This window comes from Ziziphus jujuba, chromosome 12 (genome assembly GCF_031755915.1).
Source record: "Ziziphus jujuba cultivar Dongzao chromosome 12, ASM3175591v1".
Taxonomy (NCBI): domain Eukaryota; kingdom Viridiplantae; phylum Streptophyta; class Magnoliopsida; order Rosales; family Rhamnaceae; genus Ziziphus; species Ziziphus jujuba.
The window spans coordinates 26,159,530-26,187,208 of record NC_083390.1 but is presented as its reverse complement, the minus strand read 5'-3'; the positions used below and the strand labels follow the sequence as shown (position 1 = coordinate 26,187,208).

The 27,679-nt window shown below is 35.7% G+C and overlaps 1 pseudogene; it reads right to left on the bottom strand.

Moving 5' to 3' along the window:
* Nucleotides 1–193: 193 nt before the first annotated feature.
* LOC125418521 (photosystem II CP47 reaction center protein-like) lies at nucleotides 194–27,547 on the bottom strand (annotated as a pseudogene).
* Nucleotides 27,548–27,679: the final 132 nt, after the last annotated feature.

The window sequence follows — 27,679 nt, the reverse complement described above, 5'->3', positions numbered from 1 at the left end:
AGAACAATTCTCTTTGAAGAATTTTAAGGTTAAATGACAAAAAAAATTTTATAATAAAAAATACAAATAAAATATGCCATATTATGCTTAAAAAAAAACATGGATGAATAAAAAAAAGAAGTACATCGATATGACATGTCATGATATGTATAGTAGCAGGGGATTATGGGACAAAAAATAAATCCACTTGGTTTCAGACTTGGCGCAACCCAAGGTCATCATTCTCTTTGGTTTGCACAACTAAAACATTATTCAGAGGATCTACAAGAAGATCAAAAAATACAAAACTGTATCAGGAATTATGTACAAAAAAATATGAAAATATCTTCTAGTGTCGAGGGAATTTCATGTATAGAAATTCAAAAATAAATCGATTTGATTCAAGTCATAATCTATATGGGATTCCCAAAGTTATTAATAGAACCTAGAAGAATCGAAGCATTACATATGACTGTGCAAAAAGAACTTAATTGTGTGAACCGGAAACTCAACATTGCTATTACAAGAATTGAAAACCCTTATGGAAACCCTAATATTATTGTGGAATTTATAGTCGAACAATTAAAAAATAGAGTTTCATTTCAAAAAGCAATAAAAAAAGCTATTGAATTAACTGAGCAGGCAAGTACAAAAGGAATTCAAGTACAAATTGCAGGGCGTATTGACGGAAAAGAAATTGCATGCGTCGAATGGATTAAAGAAGGAAGGATTCCTCTACAAACCATTCGAGCTAAAATTGATTATTGTTCCTATACTGTTTGAACTATTTATGGGGTATTAGGCATCAAAATTTGGATATTTATAGAAGAGGAATGATAGGCCTTTACTTGGCTTATCTTTAGTTCTATTCTATCCATCCAGTAATAGAACAAAAAATGACAAATTCTTTCATTCTTTTTCTCTTAATTCAAAACAAAAATGAACAATTCTATAAGGTTGAATAAAAATTTGATTAATTATTTGATATAATTGCTAGGTTTAGTGTGTGACTCATTAGTTTTTTAGGATTAGGATTCAAAAAAAAGAAAGAAGTACCTGATGGAATTTGGTGTAGGTTTATGTTGTTGTACCCTAGAGCACAATCATTCAAGGTGTTAGTCAATAATGATTGTTATTGCTTCTTGGTTCTTGATTTTTTTTTTTTTTTTGGGTTTGTTTAGGTTTTGTTTCTGGTTTTAATGGAGGTTTAGGGTTCTTGAGAAGGTTGTTATCTTTTGGGAAGAAGAAGAAACCAAAATGTAGTAGATGAGAGAAAAAGAGCCAAAAATGTTGTTTTTCAAAATCTGTTTTTGAATATTTTCTTTCTCAACGTTTTTCATTACAATTTTCATACTTTTAAATACATCAAAAAGATAATAAGGCATGCTTCCATAATGAGCAATAAATACAAAAGCATTAAAAGTAACCAACCAAGCCAAACTACCTCAACTAACTCTAATCAATGTGCTGGGCATGCAAGAAACCTTCTTTAATGGGCAGTTCAGCTTGTCTAAGGCATTTGAATTTGAAAACCAGCTCCATTTGACTTGAAAATTGGAGGGAAGCCTTTTTGAATATTAAACTATGTTATACCCAAAAACCAGATAAAACAAAGTCCATTTACCCATTCAAAAGTAATCAAACCCGAGGCAGTTTTGCCCAGTTTTCTGGGCAACAACACTGCACAAGGGTCAGATTGTTTTGGGCTTAACTCAGCCTTCCCAGCTCCAAATTGGGCCATTATTTTTTCTTCTACTTCCTTTGCATATCTAGTTTATCATATCCAAAATTCAGGTCCAAATACCAAACCTAATTCAAACGGCATCCAAGGAAGTGGACTTATGTTGCTGGAAATACAATTCCAGCAACTAGACAAAAAAGGCCTTAAGCTATATAATGAGCTTAGGGCATTACAAAAAGGATATTGTTCTTGAATATTACAAGATAAAATAAAATGTATAAACATAAACAGTGTTTGGTATTTGATGTTGCAAAACAAAGAGTGCAAGTGTAACCGAACTACCTTACACATTGTGGCAAGATCACCACATTTCAACACTCCTCCTTGGTGTTCTTGCTTGAAATATTTAGAAGCTTCCTCAAGGTCTCAAATCTTGCTTTTGGAAGTGGCTTGGTGAAGAAATCTGTAAGGTTATCTTCAGTCTTGATATATTCCAAGTTTACTTCTCCATTTTCTTCAAACTCCCTCAAAGAGTGATACTTCACCGGTATGTGTTTTGTCCTTCCATGTTGAACGGGGTTCTTGGCTATTGATTTGGCTGAAGTGTTGTCACATTTGATGATGGCTGAACCCTCTTGAGGATAACCAAGGTCCTCCAATAATTTCCTAGGCCAAATGCATTGATTTGCACATGAAGAGCAAGCAATGTACTCGGCTTCGGCAGTGCTTTGAGCGGTTGTTGCTTGCTTCTTTACATTCCATGAGAATGGTCCACTACCAAGTGAGAAAAGATACCCCGAAGTGCTCTTCATATCATCCAAGCATCCAGCCCAATCACTATCCGAGTAGGCCCTTAATCTCATCACATCTTGCCTATCATACCAAACTCCAAAGTCTTGTGTTCCTTTTAAGTATCTAAGAATTCTTTTGGCACCTACAAAATGGTTTTGGGATGGTGCTTGCATATATCTAGACAAAACACATGTGGCATGCATAATATCCGGTCTTGATGAACATATATAGAGCAAACTTCCTATCATGCTTCTATATAGGGTCGGGTTTACCTTTGGTGTGCCATCCCCCTTCTTGTATTTGTCTCCTTGGCTCATTGGTGTTGACATTGGCTTGCATTCATCAAGGTTGAACTTTTTCAAAAGATCTTTGATGTATTTCTCTTGAGATATGAAAATACCCCTAGAGCATTGCATCACTTCCACTCCAAGGAAATAATTCATTTCACCAAGGCTTGACATGTCAAACTCCTTTTCAAGTTCATTTTTCAAAACTTCCACATTCTTTTTATTTTCACCTGTGACCAACAAATCATCCACATATAGTGAGATAACAATCATACCTTCTTCATTTCTTATGTATAGTGTTGGCTCATTTGGACTCCTCCTAAAGCCTTGGTAGGTCAAATAACCATCAATCTTGCCATACCAAGCCCTAGGTGCTTGCTTTAACCCGTAAAGTGCCTTGTGTAGACGGTAGACTTTGTCCTCATGTCCTTGAACAATGAAGCCCTCGGGTTGCTTGACATAAACCTCCTCTTGAAGCACACCATTCAAGAAAGCCGACTTTACATCAAGGTGGTACGCCTTCCATGACTTTGAGGCTGAGATGGATAGGATGAGCCTTATGGTCTCCATTCTTGCAACCGGTGCAAACGTCTCTCCATAATCTACACCCGCTTGTTGTGCATAGCCTTTTTCCACAAGCCTTGCCTTGTGCTTGCATATTGTTCCATCCGGGTTGAACTTGGTCCTAAAGATCCACTTTACACCAATTGGTTTCTTGTTTTTAGGTTTAGAAACCAAAGACCAAGTTTCATTCTTTTCTATCATATCCATTTCGGTTTGCATGGCCTCCATCCACTCTTTCTTTTGCATAGCTTCTTGAGCATTGGTAGGATCACTCAAGGCAACATTGCACCTTTCATATATTTCAAGCAATGGCCTTTCTCCTCTAACACCATCTCCAATCTCCAATTCGACTCCAATGGTCTCAAGTGCATCCTCCTCATCATCTTCATTTTCTTCATTGTCATTGTCATTGGTTTCTTCTTCTCCATCATCCAACCGAGCATTATCTTCATGGACAAGAAGCTCCTCCTTTGTCCAATCCCAAATAGCATCTTCATCAATTCTCACATCCCTTGTTACCACAAGTTTCTTGGTTTCCAAGTTGAAAACCCTAAAACCTTTGGTAACCTTACTAAAGCCGACCAAGATGCCCACATTTGCCCTTTTGTCAAGCTTGTCTCTCATGTGTGGATGAACATGGAGAAAACAAACACTTCCAAATATTTTTATGTTGTCCAAAGATGGTTTTTCTCCATACCATATCTCATAAGGTGTCTTGGACTCATTGGCTTTGGTGTATGCTCGGTTTTGGATGTAGCTAGCCGTGTATATGGCTTCGGCCCAAAACTTCTTTGGCATGTTCTTCTCATGTATCATGCACCTTGCCGTCTCCATCAAGGTCCTATTTTTCCTCTCACAAACACCATTTTGTTGTGGTGTGTATGGTGTTGTGAATTGATGCACCATTCCATTTTCTTTGCAAAAATCCTCCATAGCCAAGCTTGTATATTCTCCACCATTGTCGGTTCTCAAGCACTTCATCTTTGCATTGCTTTGGGTTCCACCATCTTCTTGAATTCCATGAACTTCTCAAGCACTTGTGACTTGGTTGTTAGAAAATATACCCAACATATCCTTGAGTAGTCATCAATGAAGGTTAGGAAGTACTTACATCCTCCAATTGATGACAAACCCATCGGTCCACACACATCCGAATGGACTAGCTCAAGCTTCTCCTTAGCTCTCCATGAACCGGCTTTAGGGAATGGAAGCCGTGTGGATTTCCCTAGTTGGCATACATCACATAGGCTTTTCATCTCCTCAATCTTTGGCATGTCCTTCACAATGGCATTGGTGTTTTTCATGGCACCATAGCTAGAATGCCCAAGCCTTTTATGCCAAAGTTGAGAAATGGACTCCACTTTGGTTTTTAAGGCTTGTTCATTTTTAACTAGGTCCAATCTATAGCTTTTGTCCTTCAATGGTACCTTAAACAGCTCATTACCACAAGCATCATATATGATACATCCATCTTTTGCAAAATTTAAAGCAAAGCCTCTTTCTACCCATTGTGCTACACTAAGCAAGTTTTCACATAAACTAGGAACATATAGCACATCTTTTATAATTTTTTGGTACCTTCCTTGGTGTTCAAGCACACATCTCCTTTGCCTTCTACTTTCATGAACCGATCATCACCAATCTTCACTTTGGTTTTGTAGTTTCGGTCAAGCTCCACAAAGCCATCCTTTTGGAAACTCATGTGGTGTGAGCAACCACTATCCACAAGCCAACCGAGACCACTACTTGTGACTTTAAGGCATGTGGCCACAAATAGGTTCTCGGCTTCTTCATTAACAACATTGGCTTGTTGTCTCCTTTGCTTGCATACTTTGGCAATGTGGCCTTTTCCTCCACATCTTTCATAAGATGCATCCGGCCTCCAAAAACACTTGGATGGTGGATGTCCAAGCTTCTTGCAATGAGGGCAAGGTGGATGCCCTCCTCGGTTTTGATGGCTTTGTTGTTGTTGTTGTTGATTCCATCCATTTTTGTTGTTGTTTGTGTTGTTGTTGGTTGTAAAACCGGTTTGGTTGGTGTTATTGCTCTTCCTTCCTTTATTCTTCTTTTTGTTGCCGTGGCCACCATAGAATGCACTCTTTATGGTCTCCTCCTTTCTAATGGCTCTCCTTTGTTCGGTTGCTTGAAGGGAGGAAATCTTAGCTTCAAACCTTTCGGGTAAGCTCACCACTACTTTCTCTACTACCCTTTGATCGGTCAATTGCTCACCAAGGACCCGAATTTGATTTACCACTTTGAGCATCCTTTCCATGAAATCCTTGACAAGCTCATTCTCCTTCATCTTCAAGGTCTCAAACTCTCTTCTTAGGTTTAAAACTTGCATTTGCCGAGTTCTAGTATTTCCATGGAACTCCTCTGTCCAAACCTCTCTAGCACTTACCCAAAAACCAGATAAAACAAAGTCCATTTACCCATTCAAAAGTAATCAAACCCGAGGCAGTTTTGCCCAGTTTTCTGGGCAACAACACTGCACAAGGGTCAGATTGTTTTGGGCTTAACTCAGCCTTCCCAGCTCCAAATTGGGCCATTATTTTTTTTGCTGCTTCCTCTGCATATCTAGTTTATCATATCCAAAATTCAGGTCCAAATACCAAACCTACTTCAAACGGCATCCAAGGAAGTGGACTTATGTTGCTGGAAATACAATTCCAGCAACTAGACAAAAAAGGCCTTAAGCTATATAATGAGCTTAGGGCATTACAAAAAGGATATTGTTCTTGAACATTACAAGATAAAATAAAATGCATAATCATAAACAATGTTTGGTCTTTGATGTTGCAAAACAAAGAGTGCAAGTGTAACCGAACTACCTTGCACATTGTGGCAAGATCACCACATTTCAACAGTACCAGCCTATAGTATGAACTAATAACTATTATAGAACTAATATAGATATAGAACTAATATAGAACTAATAACCAGCTCATCGTTTTGCATTATCTGGATATAAAAAACTGGTCGAGTTATGATGTATTGGTCATATCAATGTAGCAACTGAAATATTTTTTGCATAAATAAACAACAAAAAAGAAAAAACTAATCTGAGTCTGAGTTGTAAAGGAAAAAAAATATCAATGATATATGATTCCAATATGTAAGGTCTATCGTTCATCTCATAACGAGGAATGTAATAAACCATTAATACTGATTGGTCTGTAATTATACAAATTTGTTTATAGAATCGAGAGCCCCAAGCCAATAAATATTGAGAGGATTGACTTGAAAACGAATCAAATTTTGTTAGAGGCTCCGTTGTAGAAGTCAAACTTAACCATTAATCGAGAAGCGATGGGAACGATAGAACCTGTGAATACATAAGATTATATTGAAAATGAATCTTAATGATTCATTGGGTAGGATGGCAGAATGAACCAGAAACCAATTCATTTATTCTAAAAGGTCATGTCATAGACTAATCCTAAAATTGAATATTGAAAGAGTAAATATCTGCCCGCAAAAATATTGATTTTATTGGATTTCTAAATTTTAGCCAATCTGACATGATAATAAAAAGCAAAACAAATTAAAGATTCATTATAACCTGATAACAAAATGACTTTATCTATAATATTATCTCTAAATGTATCTCTAAATAAAAATTCTTTATAAATCGAATCCATTTTTAGTTATGTATATCAAAACAAGGTATACAAATTTCTAATAAATTAGATGAAATTTCAAAAAGTCTCATGAATCAATATATTTTTTCAGTATATTATTCATTAAATACATAAATATAAATATAACTACATAGATATTATTTTTTAATCATTTCAGTCACGAGGAGCTAGATGAGAAGAAAGTTTCATGTCCAGTTCTGTAGTAGAGATGGAATTAATAAATAACCATCAACTATAAGCCCAAAAGAACCAGATTCTGTAAACATCATAGAGGAAGAATGAAAGGAATATCTTATCGAGGTATTCGTATTTGCTTCAATAGATATGCTCTTCAAGTGCTTGAACCGGCTTGGATCACGTCTCGACAAATTGAAGCTGGTCGATGAGCAATGACATGAAATGTCCACCACAGTGGGAAAGTATGGGTATGTATATTTCCAGAAAAACCAATTACAATAAGACCTACAGAGACCCATATGGGTTCAGGGAAAGGATCTCCCAAATATTTGCTAGCTATTGTCAAACCTGGTAAATACTTTATGAAATGAGTGGAGTAGCAGAAAATATAGCCAGAAGGACTATTTGACTAGCGGCATCAAAAATGCCTATACGAACTTAATTCATTATTTTGGTATAGGAATGTAGAACTAAAAGAAAAGGTTTTTTAGATGAAAAAATAAATAAAATTGTAAGTTTGCTGATGCTAATCCGTTGGAACCCGCTCAACCGACAACCCGCTGGGGTGTCGACTCGATACGGATGAAGACCGGGCCGATCACTAGTGATCGAGATAAGAAGTTTAAGGAAAATCTTGCTGCCTTTATTCATATTCAAAAGAGCTTGTCCATACCTGAAGATCCAAGGCCTATCTTGAGCATACAAGTGGTGGAAGCTGGTACGGACCTAAGTAGCAGTTTTGGTGCAATTATGGAGGCCGGGAAGCATGAAATGGTTCCAATGTTTCATGGTTTAAATACATATGTCTAAGAGGACATGGAATCAAGTCAAAGAAGCTTCAAAGTCATCCAAAAAGGGGTTGTACGGACAATTAGTAAATTTGGCATGTTTTCGCTGTATTTTGTGCTGACTTTACTGTATTATGCGAAGTTGGCTTTTTCTCTTTCTTCCAAGCAAGGGAAACGTGTGAGACTTTATGATCAGCTTATTTGGCATCCTACAAAGCATATTGAAGCTGATTTGGAGCTCAAATTTGTCAAAGTAACTTAGTCAAAAAGCTAGTATTTTAGTTTCCCAATTTGATTGTACTTTTTGTTTTAGGAAATTATCATTACTTTTTGGTTTTATTTATCTATTTGCTGGAAAAATAAGTTTAGGAAAGTTATTATTTTATTATTTTCATTGTAAATTAATTCAAAATAAAGGAATTAATTAATCCAAAATAGATTAGGAAAGGAGTGAGAATTTCGGCCGCCATAGGAAAACACTTTGTATGGCCGGTTTTTCCTTTGTTTTTAGGGTTTATTTCATGAATTTGTAGCCTATTTAAAGGCTTATTTTTCAATAAGAATTAAGCTTGAATTATATACAGAAAATATTTGTGATATTGAATTCTCTTTGTTCTTTTGAACCCCTAAAACACCATTAGTGAATGAGTATTTTAGTTTGACTTATCAATAGGCCTTCCATCACCTATTGTGGCATCTTCATTATATACCAAGGTTTCTAATCACAGGTTGGTTAGGGGGGAAGGTGACCATTAGAACTTGAACATAATTAAATCCGGGCTAATATAATACGCGTTTAGGAGCAGGTCGTCCTAGGTTCGTATCATTTAGTATCAGAGCCAAATTTAAATTTTGTTCAGGTTTGATCTATCTTTATTTGCTTTATTTGTTTTTGTGTTATTCTGAAATTTTAGCATTAGGTTAAGGTTGCATCCATCCCATACACGTTCTGCATCTTTTTAAAAAAGAAAAAAATTCATTCCTAGTTGAATTAGGATTTCCTAGTTTTACCATATTTTTGTTTCCTAGTTTGTTGGTTGTCTTTCATTATTGTTCTTGTTAATTTTGGTTTTTTGTTGATTTTTCTTTGCTGTTTTAGTCTTCAATATTTGCATTCATATATTCAAAACAAAAAAAAAAGGAAAATTCGAACAGATATATAAAAAAAATAAAAAATAAAAACTGCACTTTTGTATTTTGTTGGAGGCCACGGGTTTTGTGGATTTTTGGTGTAGAATTGCAATTTTTGGTGTTGATCTTTGCTAATTCAGTTTTTTTATGTTCTGTGAGTGAACCAAAAAAAAAAAAAAAAAAGAAGAAAAAGCCGAATTAAAAAAAAAAATATATCAGTTTGTTGAATTTGGTGTTTGCTGGAAATTTCCTTGAACTGCTGCATTGTTGACTATTTGGAGTTGCTGGAGAATTATTTTTGCTGCTGGATATTTGGAATTTTGGGTACTTAAATTATTGATACAAAGCCTTGAATTACAAGAACAACGACCAACATTATTCTATATTTTGGTTCGATTTGATTCTTGTTTGAGTTTGAAATTCTTTTTCCTAAAGTTTATTCTTGAATCCTTAATCTCTTACCATCTGGTCCAGTTCTTAAAAATTCCAAATTTTTCTCATTGATTTGCCTTATTTTGCCTAGAAAACCTGAAAACTAGGATTTGTTAATCCATTTAGTATTATTTACTTTTTGCTATTGTTTTGTTTATAAGTTTAATTAAAACATACTTGTGATCTAATTGCTGTTTTTTGGGTATTTTAATTAGAACTTTGAGATAATTCATTAAGTGGAAAAAGGCAAGAGTGTATGAGCTTAAAAGAGGGTTAAAGCGAGTGTCGAGACCTTGATTGAGTGAAACACGTGAGGGAGTGATATTTGGTGAGAATTTATTTTATTTTGCATTATTTACACTAACATGGCAGATTCAAGGGTGAGAAGAGGAGACCACCTTTAAAAATTAACGAAGAAGAGTCCGTAGGATTCCATGGCAGTTCCCGAGCTTCAGGGAGTGGTGAGCAAACGGACATGAGGGCTGTCTTGGAGCAACTACAGCGGATGAATACTCAATTTGACCATTTAAATCAAAGGATGGACAGGTTAGAAACATCCCAAGAAGTGCTGAATATAAGGCTAGATGCTCATGGAGGATGAGGTCGAGGTCGAGGAGGCCGAGGGCGACCAAGGGAGGAATTCGAGAGAAGTAACTATGGAGATGACTTGGAGGAGGGGTTTGATGAAATTTTTTAACCTCAGGAAAGGCCAATCTGTGGGAGACCAGCAAGGAATGAAGATGATGATCTTGGGAACATTAAGGTAAACATTCCACCTTTCATGGGAAAAAGTGACCAGAAGCTTATTTGGAATGGGAGGAGAGAATGGAGATGATTTTTGATTGTCATAATTATTTGGAGGCCAAGAAGGTGAAGTTGGCAGAAATGGAGCTTGGTCATTATGCACTCCAATGGTGGACCAATGAGCAAAACACCCGAAGGAAAGTTGGTGATGACTTGATCACTACATGGCAACAAATGAAAGGAGCCATGAGGAAGCGATTCATACCGTCACATTATCATAGGTTGCTGCATCAAAAGCTTCAATCCCTATCTCAAGGAAGTAGGTCTGTGGAGGATTATTATAAGGAGATGGAGATGCTCATGATGAGGTTAAACATGAATGAGGATAGAGAAGCAACCATGGCAAGATTTCTTGGTGGTTTTAATCGTGAGATAGCCAACCAACTAGAATTGCAACAATATGTGGAATTGGAGGAGATGTTGCATGTGGCTATTAAATTGGAGCATCAATTCAAGAGAAGGGGTGTAGGCTCGCTGTTTGGAGGAGTTTCCAACAGCAGAAGATCAAATCCAAGTGGCTGGAGAAACAATCCTACCTTTGAAAACAACCCAAAGCCGTTCAAATCGGCCAAGAAGAGAGACTATAACCGAATATGTCCAAGCACATAAAAGTGAAGGTAAATCTGATCCTAAGCCTTCTAAAATTCATGAAATTGTGTGTTTTAAGTGCTAGGGATGAGGAGGATTATGCTGTTGAAAGGTAATGGTGAACTAGAATCCGAAAGTGAAGAAAGTGATGCTGAAACTGAAATTGAAGATGGAGAAGTCGGAGATGACGAGCATGAGGAACCCGAAACACTCCAACCTTCAAGGGATGACTTAAGCTTAGTTGCAAGGAGGGTCCTTACTGTATACAAAGATGAGGAACAAATTCAAAGAGAAAACATCTTCCACACCCGAATGCGAAATTCAAGGTAACATATATAGTATGACTATAGATTGTGGAAGTTCTGCAAATGTAATTAGTAGCATGGTAGTTGATAAATTAGGCTTAACAACTATTAAAGATCCAGAACCATATAGATTACAATGGGTTAATGATAATGGTGAGATGAAAGTTAATAAACAAGCCAAAGTAAAATTCAGCATTGATAAATATGTCGATGTGGTTTTGTGTGATGTTGTGCCTATGCATGCGGGACATATTTTACTTGGTAGGCTGATACGAACCTAGGACCACCTGCTCCTAAACCCGTATTATATTAGCCCGGATCTCTATTGAGTTCAAGTTCTAATGGAATGGACCTCAACCCCTAACCAACCTGTGGTTAGAAAGCTTGGTATAATGTAGACGCCACAATAGGGGATGGAAAACCTATTGATAAGTCAAGCTAAAACAACCAATTCTCTAATGGTGTTTTAGGTGTTCTCAAAGAACAAAGAGATAATTAATCTCACAAGTATTTTATTAATCAAATTAAAGTTGTATTCTTATTGAAAAATAAGCCTTTAAATAGGCTTTGAAAGAAACAAAATAAACCTTAAAAATCCTAGGTAAAACCGGCCACACACATAAAGAAACCTAGTTGGCCGAAACTATACTTCTTTTCCTAATCTAAGTTTGATTAATTAATTCCTTTATATTAAATTAGGAATTAATTAATTTACAATGGAAAGAATAAAATAAAAACCTTCCTAAAGTTATTTGTCCAGAAAATAAATAAATAAAAACCCAAAAAGAAATAAAGTCAATCGCAAATTAGGTAACGAGTTGACTTTGACATCTAGGCTGAATTATGTATTCAACCGAGCTAACTTATGTCTGCCTGATGTCTGAGCTAACTTATGGCCTATCCGAGCTAACTAATGTCTGTCCGAGCTAACTTGTGTCTGGCCGAGCTAACTGATGTCTATCCGAGCTAAGTTGTGTCTGGCCGAGCTTAGTTACATCCGATGTCTGAAGTCCGAGATCAGATGTCCGATATAGTTGATAGCCGAGGTGGAATGTTGTTCGAGGTATAAATGTGCTGTTGATGTCCAAAGGAACTGGTGTTGTCCGAGACATGGATGACACCAGTGTTGTCCGACACATGGATGGAGTGATGTTGTCCGAGGTAAAAATGCTCCCCGAAGTGTGGATGTGCTCTGACGCATGGATGCCCTCTGGCAAATCAAACCAAATCAAATTTCCATCTCGACGCAGCATAAGCTTGGACTTCCCTTGCTCGGGAAACCTTTCCTTTCTTAGGTGCAAATCTCCTGGATCAAACACTATCACAACAACAACTAAAAATACATGCTCATTATAGCAAAAATTACTTTGTTTGAAGTTGGCAAATAATCTTTTCCAAATTTTTGAATTTCCATTAAGTAAAGCTTTCAACAATGCAGATAAAGTTCTACGCAATAAAGACATCTTTAAATAAATATCTTTGAGATTCATGGTCAGCAATGATTGCTTATTCATAATCACTTTATTAACATCACCAAAGCTAAGATAAAAATTTATAATTTTGCTTTCTTGTCTTCCTTTTCGCTTCTCACTCATGGTCATCTCACCTTCCTCACTCTCGGCTTTTGCACCAAATTTCTCACTCTTGGTTTTATTAAAATCTCCCCACACAACCTGAGTATTAGAAGACTTACCTTGGATAGCAAGCTCACCTTTTCCCTCTTCACTGGATGGTAGTCCACTTGGACTTTCATTTGGGAAGACATCTCCAAATTCCTTCAAAAGAGAAATCATTGAACTTGGCAATTCAAGTTCTTCAAAGTTAGTTTGATCATTAAAATAATTTTCTTTATAAATCATGACAAGAAAGGGTTTTGTACATTCAATAGCCTCATTAATATTTCTAAAACTCAAATAAAAATTCTGGTTTTTCCTCTCTTTTCTTTCTTTTCTTTTTCTTTCCTCGATTTGGCTCTCATTGGCGGAAATTTCTAGATTTTTGGTGCTCTCGGGTTTGCTCTCTTTTCTCACCCCTCTCTCAGCTTTTTCTTGCTTCTTTGACTTAATTTGGGTTTTAGAAAGCTTACCTTGATCAGCAACCTCAATCTCACCTTCTTGAAAGGATGGTGAAGCCGTTGGTGCCATACTTGCTTTTTCCTTGAGCTTTTCGGTTCTCTCCTTTGTTACATTTTTAATTGGTCTTTGTAAACCTCCTTGGGAGATAATGGCTCCAGCTTGATTTTCTTCCCTTTAAACGTGAAAACAATACTATTTTCTCGACCAAAATAAGTAGCATCTTTGTCAAACTGCCATGGCCGACCTAATAGTATATGTCTAGCAATCATGGGTACAATATCACATAAAACTACATCCTCATATCTACCTATATTAAATTTTACTTTGGCTTGTTTGTTTACTTTCATCTCACCACTATCATTAAGCCATTGTAATGTATATGGTTCAAGATGTTTTATTTTTTTTAAGCCCAATTTATCAACTACAAGGTTACTTATTACATTAGTACAACTCCCATTATCTATAATCATGCTACAAGTTTTACCTTGTATTTCACAACGAGTGTGGAAGATGTTCTCTCGCTGAATTTGTTCTTCATCCTTGTAGACAGCAAGTACCCTCCTCGAGACCAAATTTAGCTCAACATTTGATGTGTTTAATGGTTCGGCCTCTTCATCAAGTCCTTCATCTTCTTGTTCAATTTCAACCTCACTAGCCTCACTTTCAGATTCCACCTCTCCATTACCCCTAATTACCATTATCCTTCTATTTGGGCATTGGCTGGATATATGTCCTCTTCCTTGGCACTTGAAACAAATAATTTCTCTTGACTTTTGAGGTTTAGGTTCAGATTTACCTCACCTTTAATGGCTTGGACAGATTCGATTTTAAATTCTTTCCTCGGCCAGTTGGTAGCTTCTTCACCATGTTTCGGCTTCAGCTTGCTTTCATAGGTGCAATTGTTTTCCCAGCCACTTAAACTTGTCCTTCCATTGCTAGAAACTCCTCCAAACCGTGTGCTAACACCCCTCTTCTTGAATTGGTTCTCAAGCTTAATTGCTACATGCAACATCTCCTCCAATTCCAAGTATTGTTGTAATTCAAGTTGGTTGGCAATGTCACGGTTCAAACCACCAAGAAATCTCACCATTGTTGCCTCCCTATCCTTAGTCATATTCAGCCTCATCATTAACATCTCCATCTCTTTGTAATAATCCTCAACGGAATTACTTCCTTGAGACAAAGATTGAAGTCGTTGATGCAGCAACCTATGGTAATGTGATGGCACAAACCGCTTTCTCATGGCTCCTTTCATTTGTCGCCATGTTGTAATCAAGTCATCACAAACTCTTCTTCGGGTGCTTTGCTCATTTGTCCACCATTGGAGTGCATAATGGCCAAACTCCATTGCTGCCAACTTCACCTTTTTACCTTCCGAATAGTTGTGGCAGTCAAAAATCATCTCCATTTTTTCTTCCCACTCCAAATAACCTTCGGGATCACTTTTACCCATAAAAGGTGAGATGTTAACCTTGATATTTTCCAAATCATCATCTGTATCTTCCCTCCTATATCTTCCACGGCCAGCTCTGTCTTGGACAGCAAAAGTTTCATCCATACCTTCCTCAAAGTCTCCACCGAATGGCTCCTCATTAAATTCCTCTCTCGTCTCTCGCGACCTCCTCGTCCTCGGCCTCGTCCTCCATGGAATTCTTGCCTATTTCTTGTGTTTGGCATTCCTTGTGAGGCTTCTAGTCTTCCCATTCTTTGACTCACATGCTCAACTTGAGCACTAACCCTCTGTATTGACTCCAAAATAGCTCTCATGTCCACTTGGTCTCCACTCCCAGTAGCTCGGGCATCGCCATGGAATGCTACGGACTCTTCCTCATTGATCCTCAAGGGTGGATCTCCTCTTCTCATTCTTGATTCTGTCATGTTAGTATAATAATGCAATAAAAATAAAATAGGACCTTACCAATTTCACTCCCTTACGTGTTTCACTCAAATGAGGACTCGACACTCGTGTTTGCACACTTGTTTCGGCTTTTGCCCTCTTTTAAGCTTACACACTCTTGCCTCTTTCCACTCAATGATTTATCTCAAAGTTCTAATTAAAACACCCACAAAACAGTAATTATATCACTAGTATGTTTTAATTAAACTTATCAACAAAACAGTAAGCAAAAATGAACAAATACCAAACGGAATGAAAATACCTATTTTTGATTTTTTTTCTAGACAAAATAAAGCAAATTAATGAGAGAACTTTGGAATTTTGAAGAACTGGACCAGATGGTAATAGATTATGAGTTCAAGAATCAAATTCTAGAAAAAGAAATTCAAATACGAATAAGAATCAAAGAGAACAAAAATATAGAAAAAGTGTTGGTTGTTGTTCTTGTAATTCAAGTTTTGTATCAAATCCTTTAACTAATTTTAATCCAAATAATTTAAGCACCCAAAATCCAGATATCTAGCAGCAAAAATAATTCCCCAGCAACTCAAATATTGAATTAATAACCAAAAAAATAAAAATAAAAATAAACCAGCAGCTACAACAAATTTCCAGCAAACAAATCAAACTCCAACAAACCGAAATATATATATATATATATATATTTCACTCACAGAACATAAACAACTGCAGTAGCAAGAATAATTATCAAAATTGCAATTCCAACTCCAAAACAAACACCAAACCCGTGACCTCCAAATAAACACAAATGTGCAGTTTTTTTTTTTTTTTTTTAATATATGAATGCAAATATTTAAGACTAAAACAGCAAAGAAATATCAACAAAAACCAAAATCAACAAGAACAATGATGAAAAACAACTAACAAACTAGGAAACAAAAATACGGTAAAACTAGGAAATCCTAATTCAACTAGGAATGATTTTTTTTTTTTTGTTTAAGATGAAGAACGTGTACGGGATGGATGCAACCTTAACCTAATGCTAAAATTGCAGAATAACACAAAAACAAATAAAGATAGATCAAACCTGAACAAAATTTCGTTCTGATACCAAATGATACGAACCTAGGACGACCTACTCTTAAACCCGTATTGTATTAGCCCAGATCTCAATTAAGTTCAAGTTCTAATGGAATGGACCTCAACCCCTAACCAACCTGTGGTTAGAAAGCTTGGTATAATGTAGACGCCAAAATAGGGGATGGAAAACCTATTGATAAGTCAAGCTAAAACAACCAATTCTCTAATGGTGTTTTAGGTGTTCTCAAAGAACAACGAGATAATTAATCTCACAAGTATTTTCTTAATCAAATCAAAGTTGTATTCTTATTGAAAAATAAACCTTTAAATAGGCTTTGAAAGAAACAAAATAAACCTAAAAACCCTAGGTAAAACCGGCCACACACATAAAGAAACCTAGTTGGCCGAAACTATACTTCATTTCCTAATCTAAGCTTGATTAATTAATTCATTTATATTAAATTAGGAATTAATTAATTTACAATGGAAAGAATAAAATAAAAACCTTCCTAAAGTTATTTGTCCAGAAAATAAATAAATAAAAACCCAAAAAGAAATAATGTCAATCGCAAATTAGGTAACAAGTTGACTTTGACATCTAGGCTGAATTATGTCTTCAACCGAGCTAACTTATGTCTGCCTGATGTCCAAGCCAACTTATGGTTTATCCGAGCTAACTGATGTCTGTCCGAGCTAACTTGTGTCGGGCCGAGCTAACTGATGTCTATCCGAGCTAAGTTGTGTCTGGCCGAGCTAAGTTACATCCGATGTCCGAAGTCCAAGATCAGATGTCTGATATAGTTGATAGCCGAGGTGGAATGTTGTCCGAGGTATAAATGTGATGTTGATGTCCAAAGGAACTGGTGTTGTTCGAGACATGGATGACACCAGTGTTGTCCGAGACATGGATGGACTGATGTTGTCCGAGGTAAAAATGCTCCCTGAAGTGTGGATGTGCTCCGATGTATGGATGCCCTCCAAGGTATCCGAGGTATGGTTGCCCTCCGAGGTATGGATATCCTCCAAGACATGGATGGATGTGTGGGCGCGGGCAGAATCACATCATAGGCCTTGGAAATTTGATAGAGATGCTATTCACTATGGTAGAGAGAATAGTATTTCTTTAGATTTAAAGGTAAAAAGGTCAAGCTGGAGGCATTAACTCCTAAAGAGGTGTACAAAGATCAAATTCAAATACAACAAAGGAGGATTGCCGAGCAACTCAAGGAAAGGACTAGTATGGCTCCCACAGCAACAGCGCCCATCCAAGGAGTCCAAGCCATGCAAGACCGACCAGGTAAGTGTTCTAAAACCCAATTTAAGTGGAAAAACCAAGAGAAGGCCGAAATTGGAGTGGAAAAAAAAGAGAAACCCATGGGTGAGGAAAAGTGTGTTGTGGTCGAGAAAGAGAGAGAGAGAGAGAGAGTGAGAGAGAGAGAGCGAGAGAGGGAAAGAAAGGAAAGAAAGAAAGAATAAAAATATTTATTTAAGTTTTCAAGATGTAAATAAAGCTATCATGAGTAAGAAACCATTGCTGGTCATGAATTTTAAAGATACTTATTTATAGATGTTTTTGATGCATAGAACTTTATCTGTATTGTTGAAAGCTTTACTTAGTGGAAATTTGACAATTTGGGAAAGATTATTTGCTAATATTTAAAAGTTTGATGAACTTGTATTTTAAGCATTTTTTATGATAGTGCTTGACCCAGGAGATTGGTTTTGGTTTCAACCAAAGAAGGAGAGGATACCCGAACAAAGAAAGTCCAAGCTTATGCCACGAAGAGATGGATATTTTCAAATTTTGGAAAGGATCAATGAAAACGCCTACAAGCTTGACTTACCGGGTAAGTATAATATGGCTGCTGCATTTAATGTTACTGATTTGTCTCCTTTTGTTACAGGTGATGACTTTGATTTGAGGAAAAATCCTTTTCAAAAGGAGGGGAATGATGCGAATCCGCCGGAACCCACTCAACCGACAACCCGCTAGGGTGCCGACCAGATATGGATGAAGACCGGGCCGATCACTAGTGCTCAAGCTAAGAAGTTTAAGCAAAATCTTGGTACCTTTATCCAGGGAGTAATTAATATTCAAAATGGCTTGTCCATACCCAAAGATCCAAGACCTATCTTGAGCATACAAGTGGTGGAAACCCGTACGAACCCGAGTAGAGGTTTTGGTGCAATTATGGAGGCCAGGAAGCATGAAATGGTTCCAATGTTTCATGGTTTCAATACATATATCTAAGAGGACATGGAATCAAGTCAAAGAAGCTTCAAAGTCATCCAAAAAGAGGTTGTACAGACAATTAGTAAATTTGGCCTGTTTTCGCTGTATTTTATGCTGACTTTACTGTACTGTGCTGAGTTGGATTTTTCTCTTTCTTCCAAGCAAGGGAAATGTGTGGGACTTCATGATCAGCTTATTTGGCATCCTACAAAGCATATTAAAGCTGATTTGGAGCTCAAATTGGTCAAAGTCAACTTAGTAAAAAAGCTAGTATTTTAGTTTCCTAATTTGATTCTACTTTTTGTTTTAGGAAATTATCATTGCTTTTTGGTTTTTATTTATTTATTTTCTGGAAAAATAAGTTTAGTAAAGTTATTATTTTATTATTTTCATTGTAAATTAATTAATTCCTAATTCAAAATAAAGGAATTAATTAATCCAAATTAGATTAGGAAAGGAGTGAGAATTTCGGCCACCATAGGAAACCACTTTGTATGGCCAGTTTTCCCTTTGTTTTTAGGGTTTATTTCATGAATTTGTAGCCTATTTAAAGGCTTATTTTTCAATAAGAATTAAGCTTGAATTATATACAGAAAATATTTGTGATATTGAATTCTCTTTGTTCTTTTGAACACATAAAACACCATTAGTGAATGAGTATTTTAGTTTGACTTATCAATAGGCCTTCCATCACCTATTGTGGAATCTTCATTATATACCTAGGTTTCTAATTATAGTTTGGTTAGAGGTCAAGGTGACCATTAGAACTTGAACATAATTAGATCCGGGCTTATATAATACGGGTTGAGGAGCATGTCATCCTAGGTTCGTATCATTTCCTTTTTTGTTTTGAATAAACAACATTTTTTTTTTTACTTTGCCTTTTGTGTTAATTGAAAAAACAGATAACAAATGATTCAACCCCAAAGCCATTTGAATGTAGCGCATAACAGCGGAACCCAAGAATTAATGTGAATTCGAATCATAAGAGCTAGTAATCGGTGATATGCTCATATTGGTGACGTTATTGTTGCTATAATCAAGGAAGTGGTAACAGATACACCTTTAGAATGATTAGAAGTGATCAGAGCTGTAATTGTACGTACTTGTAAAGAACATGATACGCACCTAGAACGACCTGTGCTTGAACCGTATTATATTAGCTTGGATCTAATTATGTTGAAGTTCTAATGGTCACCTTGATCCCTAACCAACTTGTGATTAGGAACCTTGGTATATAATGAAGATGCCACAATAGGTGATAGAAGGCCTATTGATAAGTCAAACTAAAACACTCATTCACTAATGGTGTTTTAAGTATTCAAAAAAACAAAGAGAGATTCAATCTCACAAAATAAATTCTCAATATTATTAATGGTGTGTTGTTCCTAAAAAAAAAAAAAACCCTCTTATAGGCTAAAAGAAAACAAAATAAAACCCTAAAAATGAAAGGGAAGACTGGCCATGCTTGTTGTTTCCTAATGTGACTGAATTTTCTCTCTCCTTTTCTAATCTAATTTTAATTAATTAATTCCTTTATTTTGAATTAGGAATTAATTAATTTACAAATAACTAATAAAATAGTAACTTTCCTAAACTTATTTGTCCAGCAAATAAACAAATAAAAGCCAAACTGTAAAGATAATTTCCCAAAACAAAAAGTAGAAATCAAATTAGGAAACTAAAACACTATCTTTTTTACTAAGTTGACTTTGACCAATCTTTGACCAATCTAAGCTCCAAATCAGCTTCCATATGCTTTGTAGGATGCCAAATAGGATTTTCATGGAGCCCCACAAGTTGCCCTTGCTGGGAGGAAAGAGAAAAAGCCAACTCAGCAAACTACTGTAAAGTCAGCGGGTAATACAGCAAAACCGGCCAATTTGTCATGCCATGTGTACAACCTCTTTTTGGTTGCCTTTGAAGCTTCCTTGAATTGATTCCATGACCTCTTAGACATATATATTGAATCCATGAAGCACTGGAACCATTTCATTCTGCCCGGACTCCATAAATGCACCAAAACCGCTACTCGGGTCCGTATTGGCTTCCATCAGTTGTATGCTCAAAACAGGTCTTGGGTCTTTGAGTATGGACAAGCCCCCTTGAGAATGAATTACTCCCTGGATAAAGTCAGCAAGGTTGTCCTTAAACCTTTTAGCTTGACCCCTAGTGATCAGCCCGATCTTCATCTGTATCGGGTCAGCACCCCAGTGGGTTGTCGGTTGTGCAAGTTCGGGCGGATTCGCATCAGAACTCAAACATGAGAATGGTATGATCATAGGATATGATGACAATGCTGTGGTTGTTATTGATCAAGAAGGAAATCCAAAAGGAACTCGAATTTTTGGCGCGATCGCCCGAGAATTAAGATAGTTAAATTTCGCTAAAATAGTTTCATTAACACCCGAAGTATTATAGGAAGAGACTATAACAAAATTAATATAATTAATTATAATATAATTAATATAATTAATATAGTTATAATATTTAACTGAGTATTTAATTGAAATTGATTAAGATTATTTAGTAAATTGAGATTTATTATTAGTAGTAGATTGGTTGTGTCTCACGTATATGCCTTTAAGAATTCATAATTAAAAAATAAAGAAAAACAGAAAAAGAGCATGTTGATTATATCAAAATTCAAGTACAACAATAATCTAAGTTTATCATGAATAAAGACGCTATTGCTGACATAATAACCTCTATATGAAATGCTGACATGAATAAAAAAAGAATAGTTTGAATACCATCTACTAACATTACTGTAAACATTGTTAAAATCCTTTTACGTGAAGGTTTTATTGAAAACAAGCGGAAACATCAGGAAAACAACAAAGATTTTTTGGTTTTAACCCTACGACAAAGAAGGAATAGGAAAGGACCATATAAAGCTATTTTAAATTTAAAACAAATCAGTCGACTCGGTCTACGAATATATTCTAACTATCAACAAATTCCTAGACTTTTAGGCGTAATGGGGTTTGTAATTCTTTCTACTTCTTGGGGTATAGTGACAGAGAAAGAAGAAATTGGTGGAGAACTTTTGTGTTATTTATGGCAATCCTTCTTATATGCGAATTATATGTGGAACTTTCATATTTGTGAAAAAAAAAAAAAAGAGAGAGAGAGGCAGTTTTCTAATATGACCCCTCCCGTATTAGTTGATACCTTAAGGAGTTTGACCTAAAATGAAAGAAAAAAAAGGATTCATAAAGGTTGAATTACTGCATGACTGCCCAATGGTATAGTTTGAATTCGTTTAAATAATGAAAATTTGATTCTAGATTATGTTTTAGGAATGATTATAAGTAGTTTTTTTATACGTATATGACGAGGAAATAGAAGCAAAAGTAGAGTAACTCGTTATGATTCAACCAGCGGACGTATAGTTTATAGACTCCCAAAAAAGATTCCAATGATTAGATGGTTTTTTCAATTTCAACATTCATTTTTGGGGTATAAAATTAGAAGTTAAAAATTTCAAGCAACTTATTTTCTTCCAATAAAGAAAGTTAGAATTAAGTTAAGGAATGATAAATATGAAAATAAAAGCCTCTGTGCGTAAAATTTATGAAAAATGTCGACTGATCCGTTGGCAAGGATGAATTATAGTAATTTGTTCCAACTCGAGACATAAACAAAGACAAGGATAATCTTGCTAAACAAAAAAAGACTCTATAAATCTGAAGGAACTATTGTACAAATATAGAAATAAAAATTAAGGATATGTTTTGACCTAAAATGGATATATCCATATATCTTTGCTTATATTTATGAGATGATAAAATATGGCAAAACCTATACCAAGAACTGGTACACGTAAGAATAGAGGTATTGGTTCATGTAAAAATGTATGTAGAATACCAAAGGGAGTTATTCATGTTCAAACAAGTTTCAACAATATTATTATGGCTATTACAGACGTAAACAGTCGGGTAATTTTGTGGTCTTCCGCCGGTACTTGTGGATTCAAGGGTAGAAGACAAGGGATGCCATTTGCCACTCAAACAACAGTGGGAAATGCCATTCAGATAGTAGTGGATCAAGGTATGCAACGGGCAGAAGTCATCATAAAAGGCCCTGGTCGCGGAAGAGATGCAGCATTAAGAGCTATTCGTAGAAGTGGTTTACTATTAAGTTTCATACGAGATGTAACCCCTATGCCACATAATGGCTGTAGACCTCTTAAAAAAAAAAGACGTATATAAAAATAAACATTGAAGATATTTCAAGAGAAATAAATAATTCAATGATCTGATCAAATAATATTACTATGGTTCACTAGAAGGTAACAGTATCTACTCAGACACTACAGTGGAAGTGTGTTGAATCACGAGTAGCCAGTAAGGGTCTTTATTATGCATGCTTTATTCTGGCTCCACTAATGAAAGGTCAAGCTGATACAATAGGCATTGCAATGTGAAGAGCTTTGCTTGGAGAAATAGAAGGAACATGTATCACACGTGCAAAATTTGATAAAATACCACATGGAATACATAGTAGGTATTCAAGAATCTGTACATGAAATTTTAATGAATTTGAAAGAAATTGTATTCAGAAGTAATCTTTATGGAACTTGTGATGCGTCTATTTATGTCAATAAGTAACGTTGCTCCAATACCCAACCAAAGGGCTACAGCGGTACCAATCAAAGAGATGGTTGTCGCTACTGGAATAAGAAATGGGTTTTGGAATTTATTAACATTCTCCAAAAAGGGTACTGTTAATAACCTCGCGGGTGCAGAAACCATTAAAAGAACGTCCAATAATTTATTGGGCACTGTACGAATAATTTGAAATACGAGAAAGAAATACCATTTAGGTAATATCTCCAAAGGAGTTGCAAATGGATCTGCGGGTTCGCTAATCATTGATGGCTTTAGAACCGTTAAACCTATGTTACACACAATAGTACCTAAAATTACTACCGAAAAAATATATAAAACATCGTTAGGCCATGCGGGCTCTTCATAATAATTATGCCTTATCCCCTTAGCCAACTTAGCTCTTAATACAGGATTGTTCAAGTCAGGTTTTTTTTGTTATTATGATAGGTGAATTATTCTAGATCCATCCCCCAAAAGAACCAGACATGATAATTTTTCATCATCCGGCTCGAGCACGGATCAAATGAACCAAACAGATCCGTATAAAAAACAAAAAAATTGATATGGTATCCACACCTATGTGAATGATTCTATGTAAGAGTAAGAAAAAAGTTACAAAATTTCCTTTTTCGGAGTTTCAACAACCATCCATTGTAAGGAATTTAGTTCTTACAGATAAATGCTCAATACCCAAGTAGGCTTACAAATTATGATCAAGTGCTTTCTAGGCCGTCTCAGACCTTGCAATTGGACTTTATCCCCAAGAATATCAAAACGTTTTACATACAAAGGATTTACTTGTTACTAATCTAGTTAGCCCCTATTCTTCTTATTCTTCTTTAGATCCCTTGTTTCACTCTGATAGTATAATAAATTGAGTCAATGCAGATGAAATGAATACATTTCCATACTATTAAGTAAGTGAGATATATAGAACATACCCCGGGATTTTGTCACATCACTTCACTTATTCTTTCTACTGGATCTCACGGATCCTATTCATACACGACATGATCGAGTCTGATCATAGAAAATATTATCTTCAAGCGAACCAGCCTATACCTCTGTATGGGGCTTACATGGTGGTTGGAACAAAGACACATTTTTTTATTTTAGTTGTGAATTCAAATGTGGCAGATAAGGGCATATATTTTGCACGGCCCAATCAATAGTTCAAGTCACACACTCCCATAATCCATTTAATCTTTGAAAAATTCAAATCAACTATGAGTGTCAAAAAAATAAAAATAATACATTATTACATTTTTGCGGAGTTGAAGAGAAATATCCAAATACATGTCTTATTCGTTTCAATAAGACGTATTTGTAGCAATGAAATACTATTGGTCCTACCCCCAATTAATAAATGATTGATTAAAAATAGCTATGATATATTATATTTTTTATATTATTTACATTATAAATTACATTACATTATATTACAAAGGGCCAGAAATCCCTTGCTTACGTATTATTAGGAAGTGCATTAACATGAATACGGTAGTAAGAAGAGGTAATACAAAAGTGTGTAAATTGTAAAGCCAAGTCAAATTGGATTGTCCCACACTAGCACTTCTGCGTAATAACTCTACCAAGGCCAATCCTATTACAGGAATAGCTCTTGACACAACTGTTACAATTTTTATTGCCCAATAACTAATTTGGTACCGAGGTAAGGAATAACCAGTTACACCAAAAGATGCGGTCAATACACCCAAAACCACACCTATAACCCAAGTCAATTTGCGAGGTTTTTTAAAGGCACCAGTGAGATACACACGAAATATGTGCAGGATCATCATATTGGTCGACCATCGATGAACTGATCGGAACCAACCAAAGTTACCTTCAGTCATTATATATTGAATAGAAGCAAAAGCCTCCATAACGATCAGATTGTAATAAGAAGTCATAGCAAACCCTGTAGCTACTTATACTAAAAAACAAGTAAGTGTAATTCCGCCTAGACAATAAAAAATGTTGACATGAGGAGGCACATATTTACTAGTTATATCATTTGTAGTTGCTTGAATCTCAAGACATTCTTCGAACCAATCAGAGATTTTATTGGGATAGATAAACGAAGCGGAGCCCCCCCCCCCCCGGGAGAGCCGTATATGAGAATTTCATCTCTTACTGCTCAAACAGAAACACCAAAATACTAGTTCTACCGAATATGTGTAATAGAAAGTTAAGTTCAAAACTTCTCAATCCTCTTATTCAATTGTTCCTGAAGATACAAAAGAATAAAAATCCAAAAATTCTTTCATGTGGTTATAATGCCAAAATATAAAGTCGGCTCATTTGTCTTTGTGGTGATGATTATAGACCTTTTGAATCTTCTTTTTACCTATTTTATAATTTTTGTTATTATGTGTAATGCGCCTTTAACTATATTTTCTTTATTATTGATATTGATAGGAATTCTCTTGTTAAGACCTTATGAAACGGTTAAAACCCCATATCCATACTAGAACCACAATGATTCAATAGAACCCTTTCTTTATAAACTAATTCCAAAAATTCCTTGAGTAAGAACTGTTGGATTATCACTTATTCAATGAATAATTAGAATGAATAAAAGTCCAACGACACCCTTGTCCTTTGATTAAAATAAGCGTAAATAGAAGTTTGAAAAAACAAAAATATTTCGATTTATAACTTCTAAATCTTACTCCTTGAAAAAAAAAAATGGAAGTCTGGACATGTGGTCTGAATATTAAGGATGAATCATAGTGCTAATAATACTTTGGAATCTATTTCCTATATTCCATGTTTCAGATACTAGAATGAATATCCGACGAAGTAAAACCATCTCTATCGAGATGACAGACGCATTCTCTGTACTATCCATAGGATCAATTATAATAAGTCACCCACTCATGTTTCCTAACTCTTGAAACAAAGAAATTTCATGATCGAACTACCCAAATAGAATGGGATAAAAATCAGAGACCTAAATGCTTCACTTTGTATTGAAAAGCTAGTTACTAGTTCTTGTGAATCTAATTCTTTCCAATTCCATTCAATAAAATGGAAGAATTATAAATCTCCAAAATAATAGATAGGAATACCACAAAAAAGGCCATTGTGATACCCATCAAAGGAGAAGTTCCCCAAGTAGAAGCTACTTTACCATATTCTGAATTCAATGGTTTTAATAAACTCCCTACAGTAGTTTGTCTTTATATTCATTGAGATTTGTTGATTTTGTATACCATTCCATTGCAAATAAACAATCTTATCATAGACCCATTGTGGTCTTGAAACTATATAATAATGGAAACAACAACCCTAGTTGCCATCTTTATATCGAGTTTACTTGTAAGTTTTACTGGGTACGCCTTATATACTGCTTTTGGGCGACCCTCTTAACAACTAAGAGATCCATCTGAGGAACACGGAGACTAGTTGAAGTAATGAGCCTCTGAATATTGGGAGGCTCATTACTTTCAATTGAGATAATCAAAAATCATTTTACTTTTTTAGTTGGAACTTTAGGTGGTTCTCCAAAAAAGATAGCGAAAAAAATTATTCCTAAAGTTGAGACTAAGAGGAATGTATAAACCAAGGCTTCCCTACATTCGATCGTGGTTTACATACAATTATAGCTTCTATACCTGTTAATTTGGGATCATCTCCAAGATAAAGAAAGAGCAAGAGTCAAAGAAAAGGTAGTGATTCAAATCAAGATTTATCTGGTACCCTACTCAAAAAAATAAAAATGAAAAAATAACAAAACAATATTCTATCATATTACTTGTCTTCTTGTAATTGGATCTCCAAGTTTTTAGAATGCTCCAAATTCTACTTGAGCACCCAAATCAGGGTTAATAACAGCAAAAACATCTCTGAACAAGGTTCTAGCACCATGGCAAATGTGTCTGAAGAAAAAGAGCAAAGACAATGAAGCATGTCCAAAAGTAAACCAACCCCTCGGACTGCTATGAAAAACACCGTCAGATTTCAAAGTAGCACGATCTAATTCAAAATTTTCACCTAATTGAGCACGTCTAGCTTATTTTTTCACAGTAGTGGGATCACTATAACTGACTCCATTAAGTTCACCGCCATAGAACTTAACAGTTGCACCTACTTGCTCGACACTGTAATTTGATTCTACCTTTCTAAAACAAACATTGGCTCTAACAATTCCATCTCCATCTACCAAAATAATTGGAAATGTTTGAAAAAAATAGGCATACAACGTACAAAAAGTTCACGACCCTTTTTATCTCTAAAAATAGGGTGTCCTAACCACCCAACAGCAATTCCATCCCCATTGTCCATTGAGACCACTCTAAATAATCCCCCATTTGCTGGATTATTGCCCGATATAACCATAAAAAGCTAATTTTTCAGGAATTTTAGACCAAGCTTCGGATCCCAATACACTCAGTGCCAGATAGCTACCAAAAAGCATAAGCCAGAAAACACAACATGTGCACTGGCCACTACTTTGTAACTCCAAATACCCGGATTTGTTATAGTCCCTCCTGTGATACTCCAAATGCCCCATGAATTGGTTATTCCTAAACGAGTCATGTAACACCCCGTCTCAAATCGCATCGGAATCCGTGCACGTTGACTGAGGTTGACCGTTGACCGAGCGGGTTAAAAGTTGACTTTTTGTCCCAGTTGGAATTTCTAG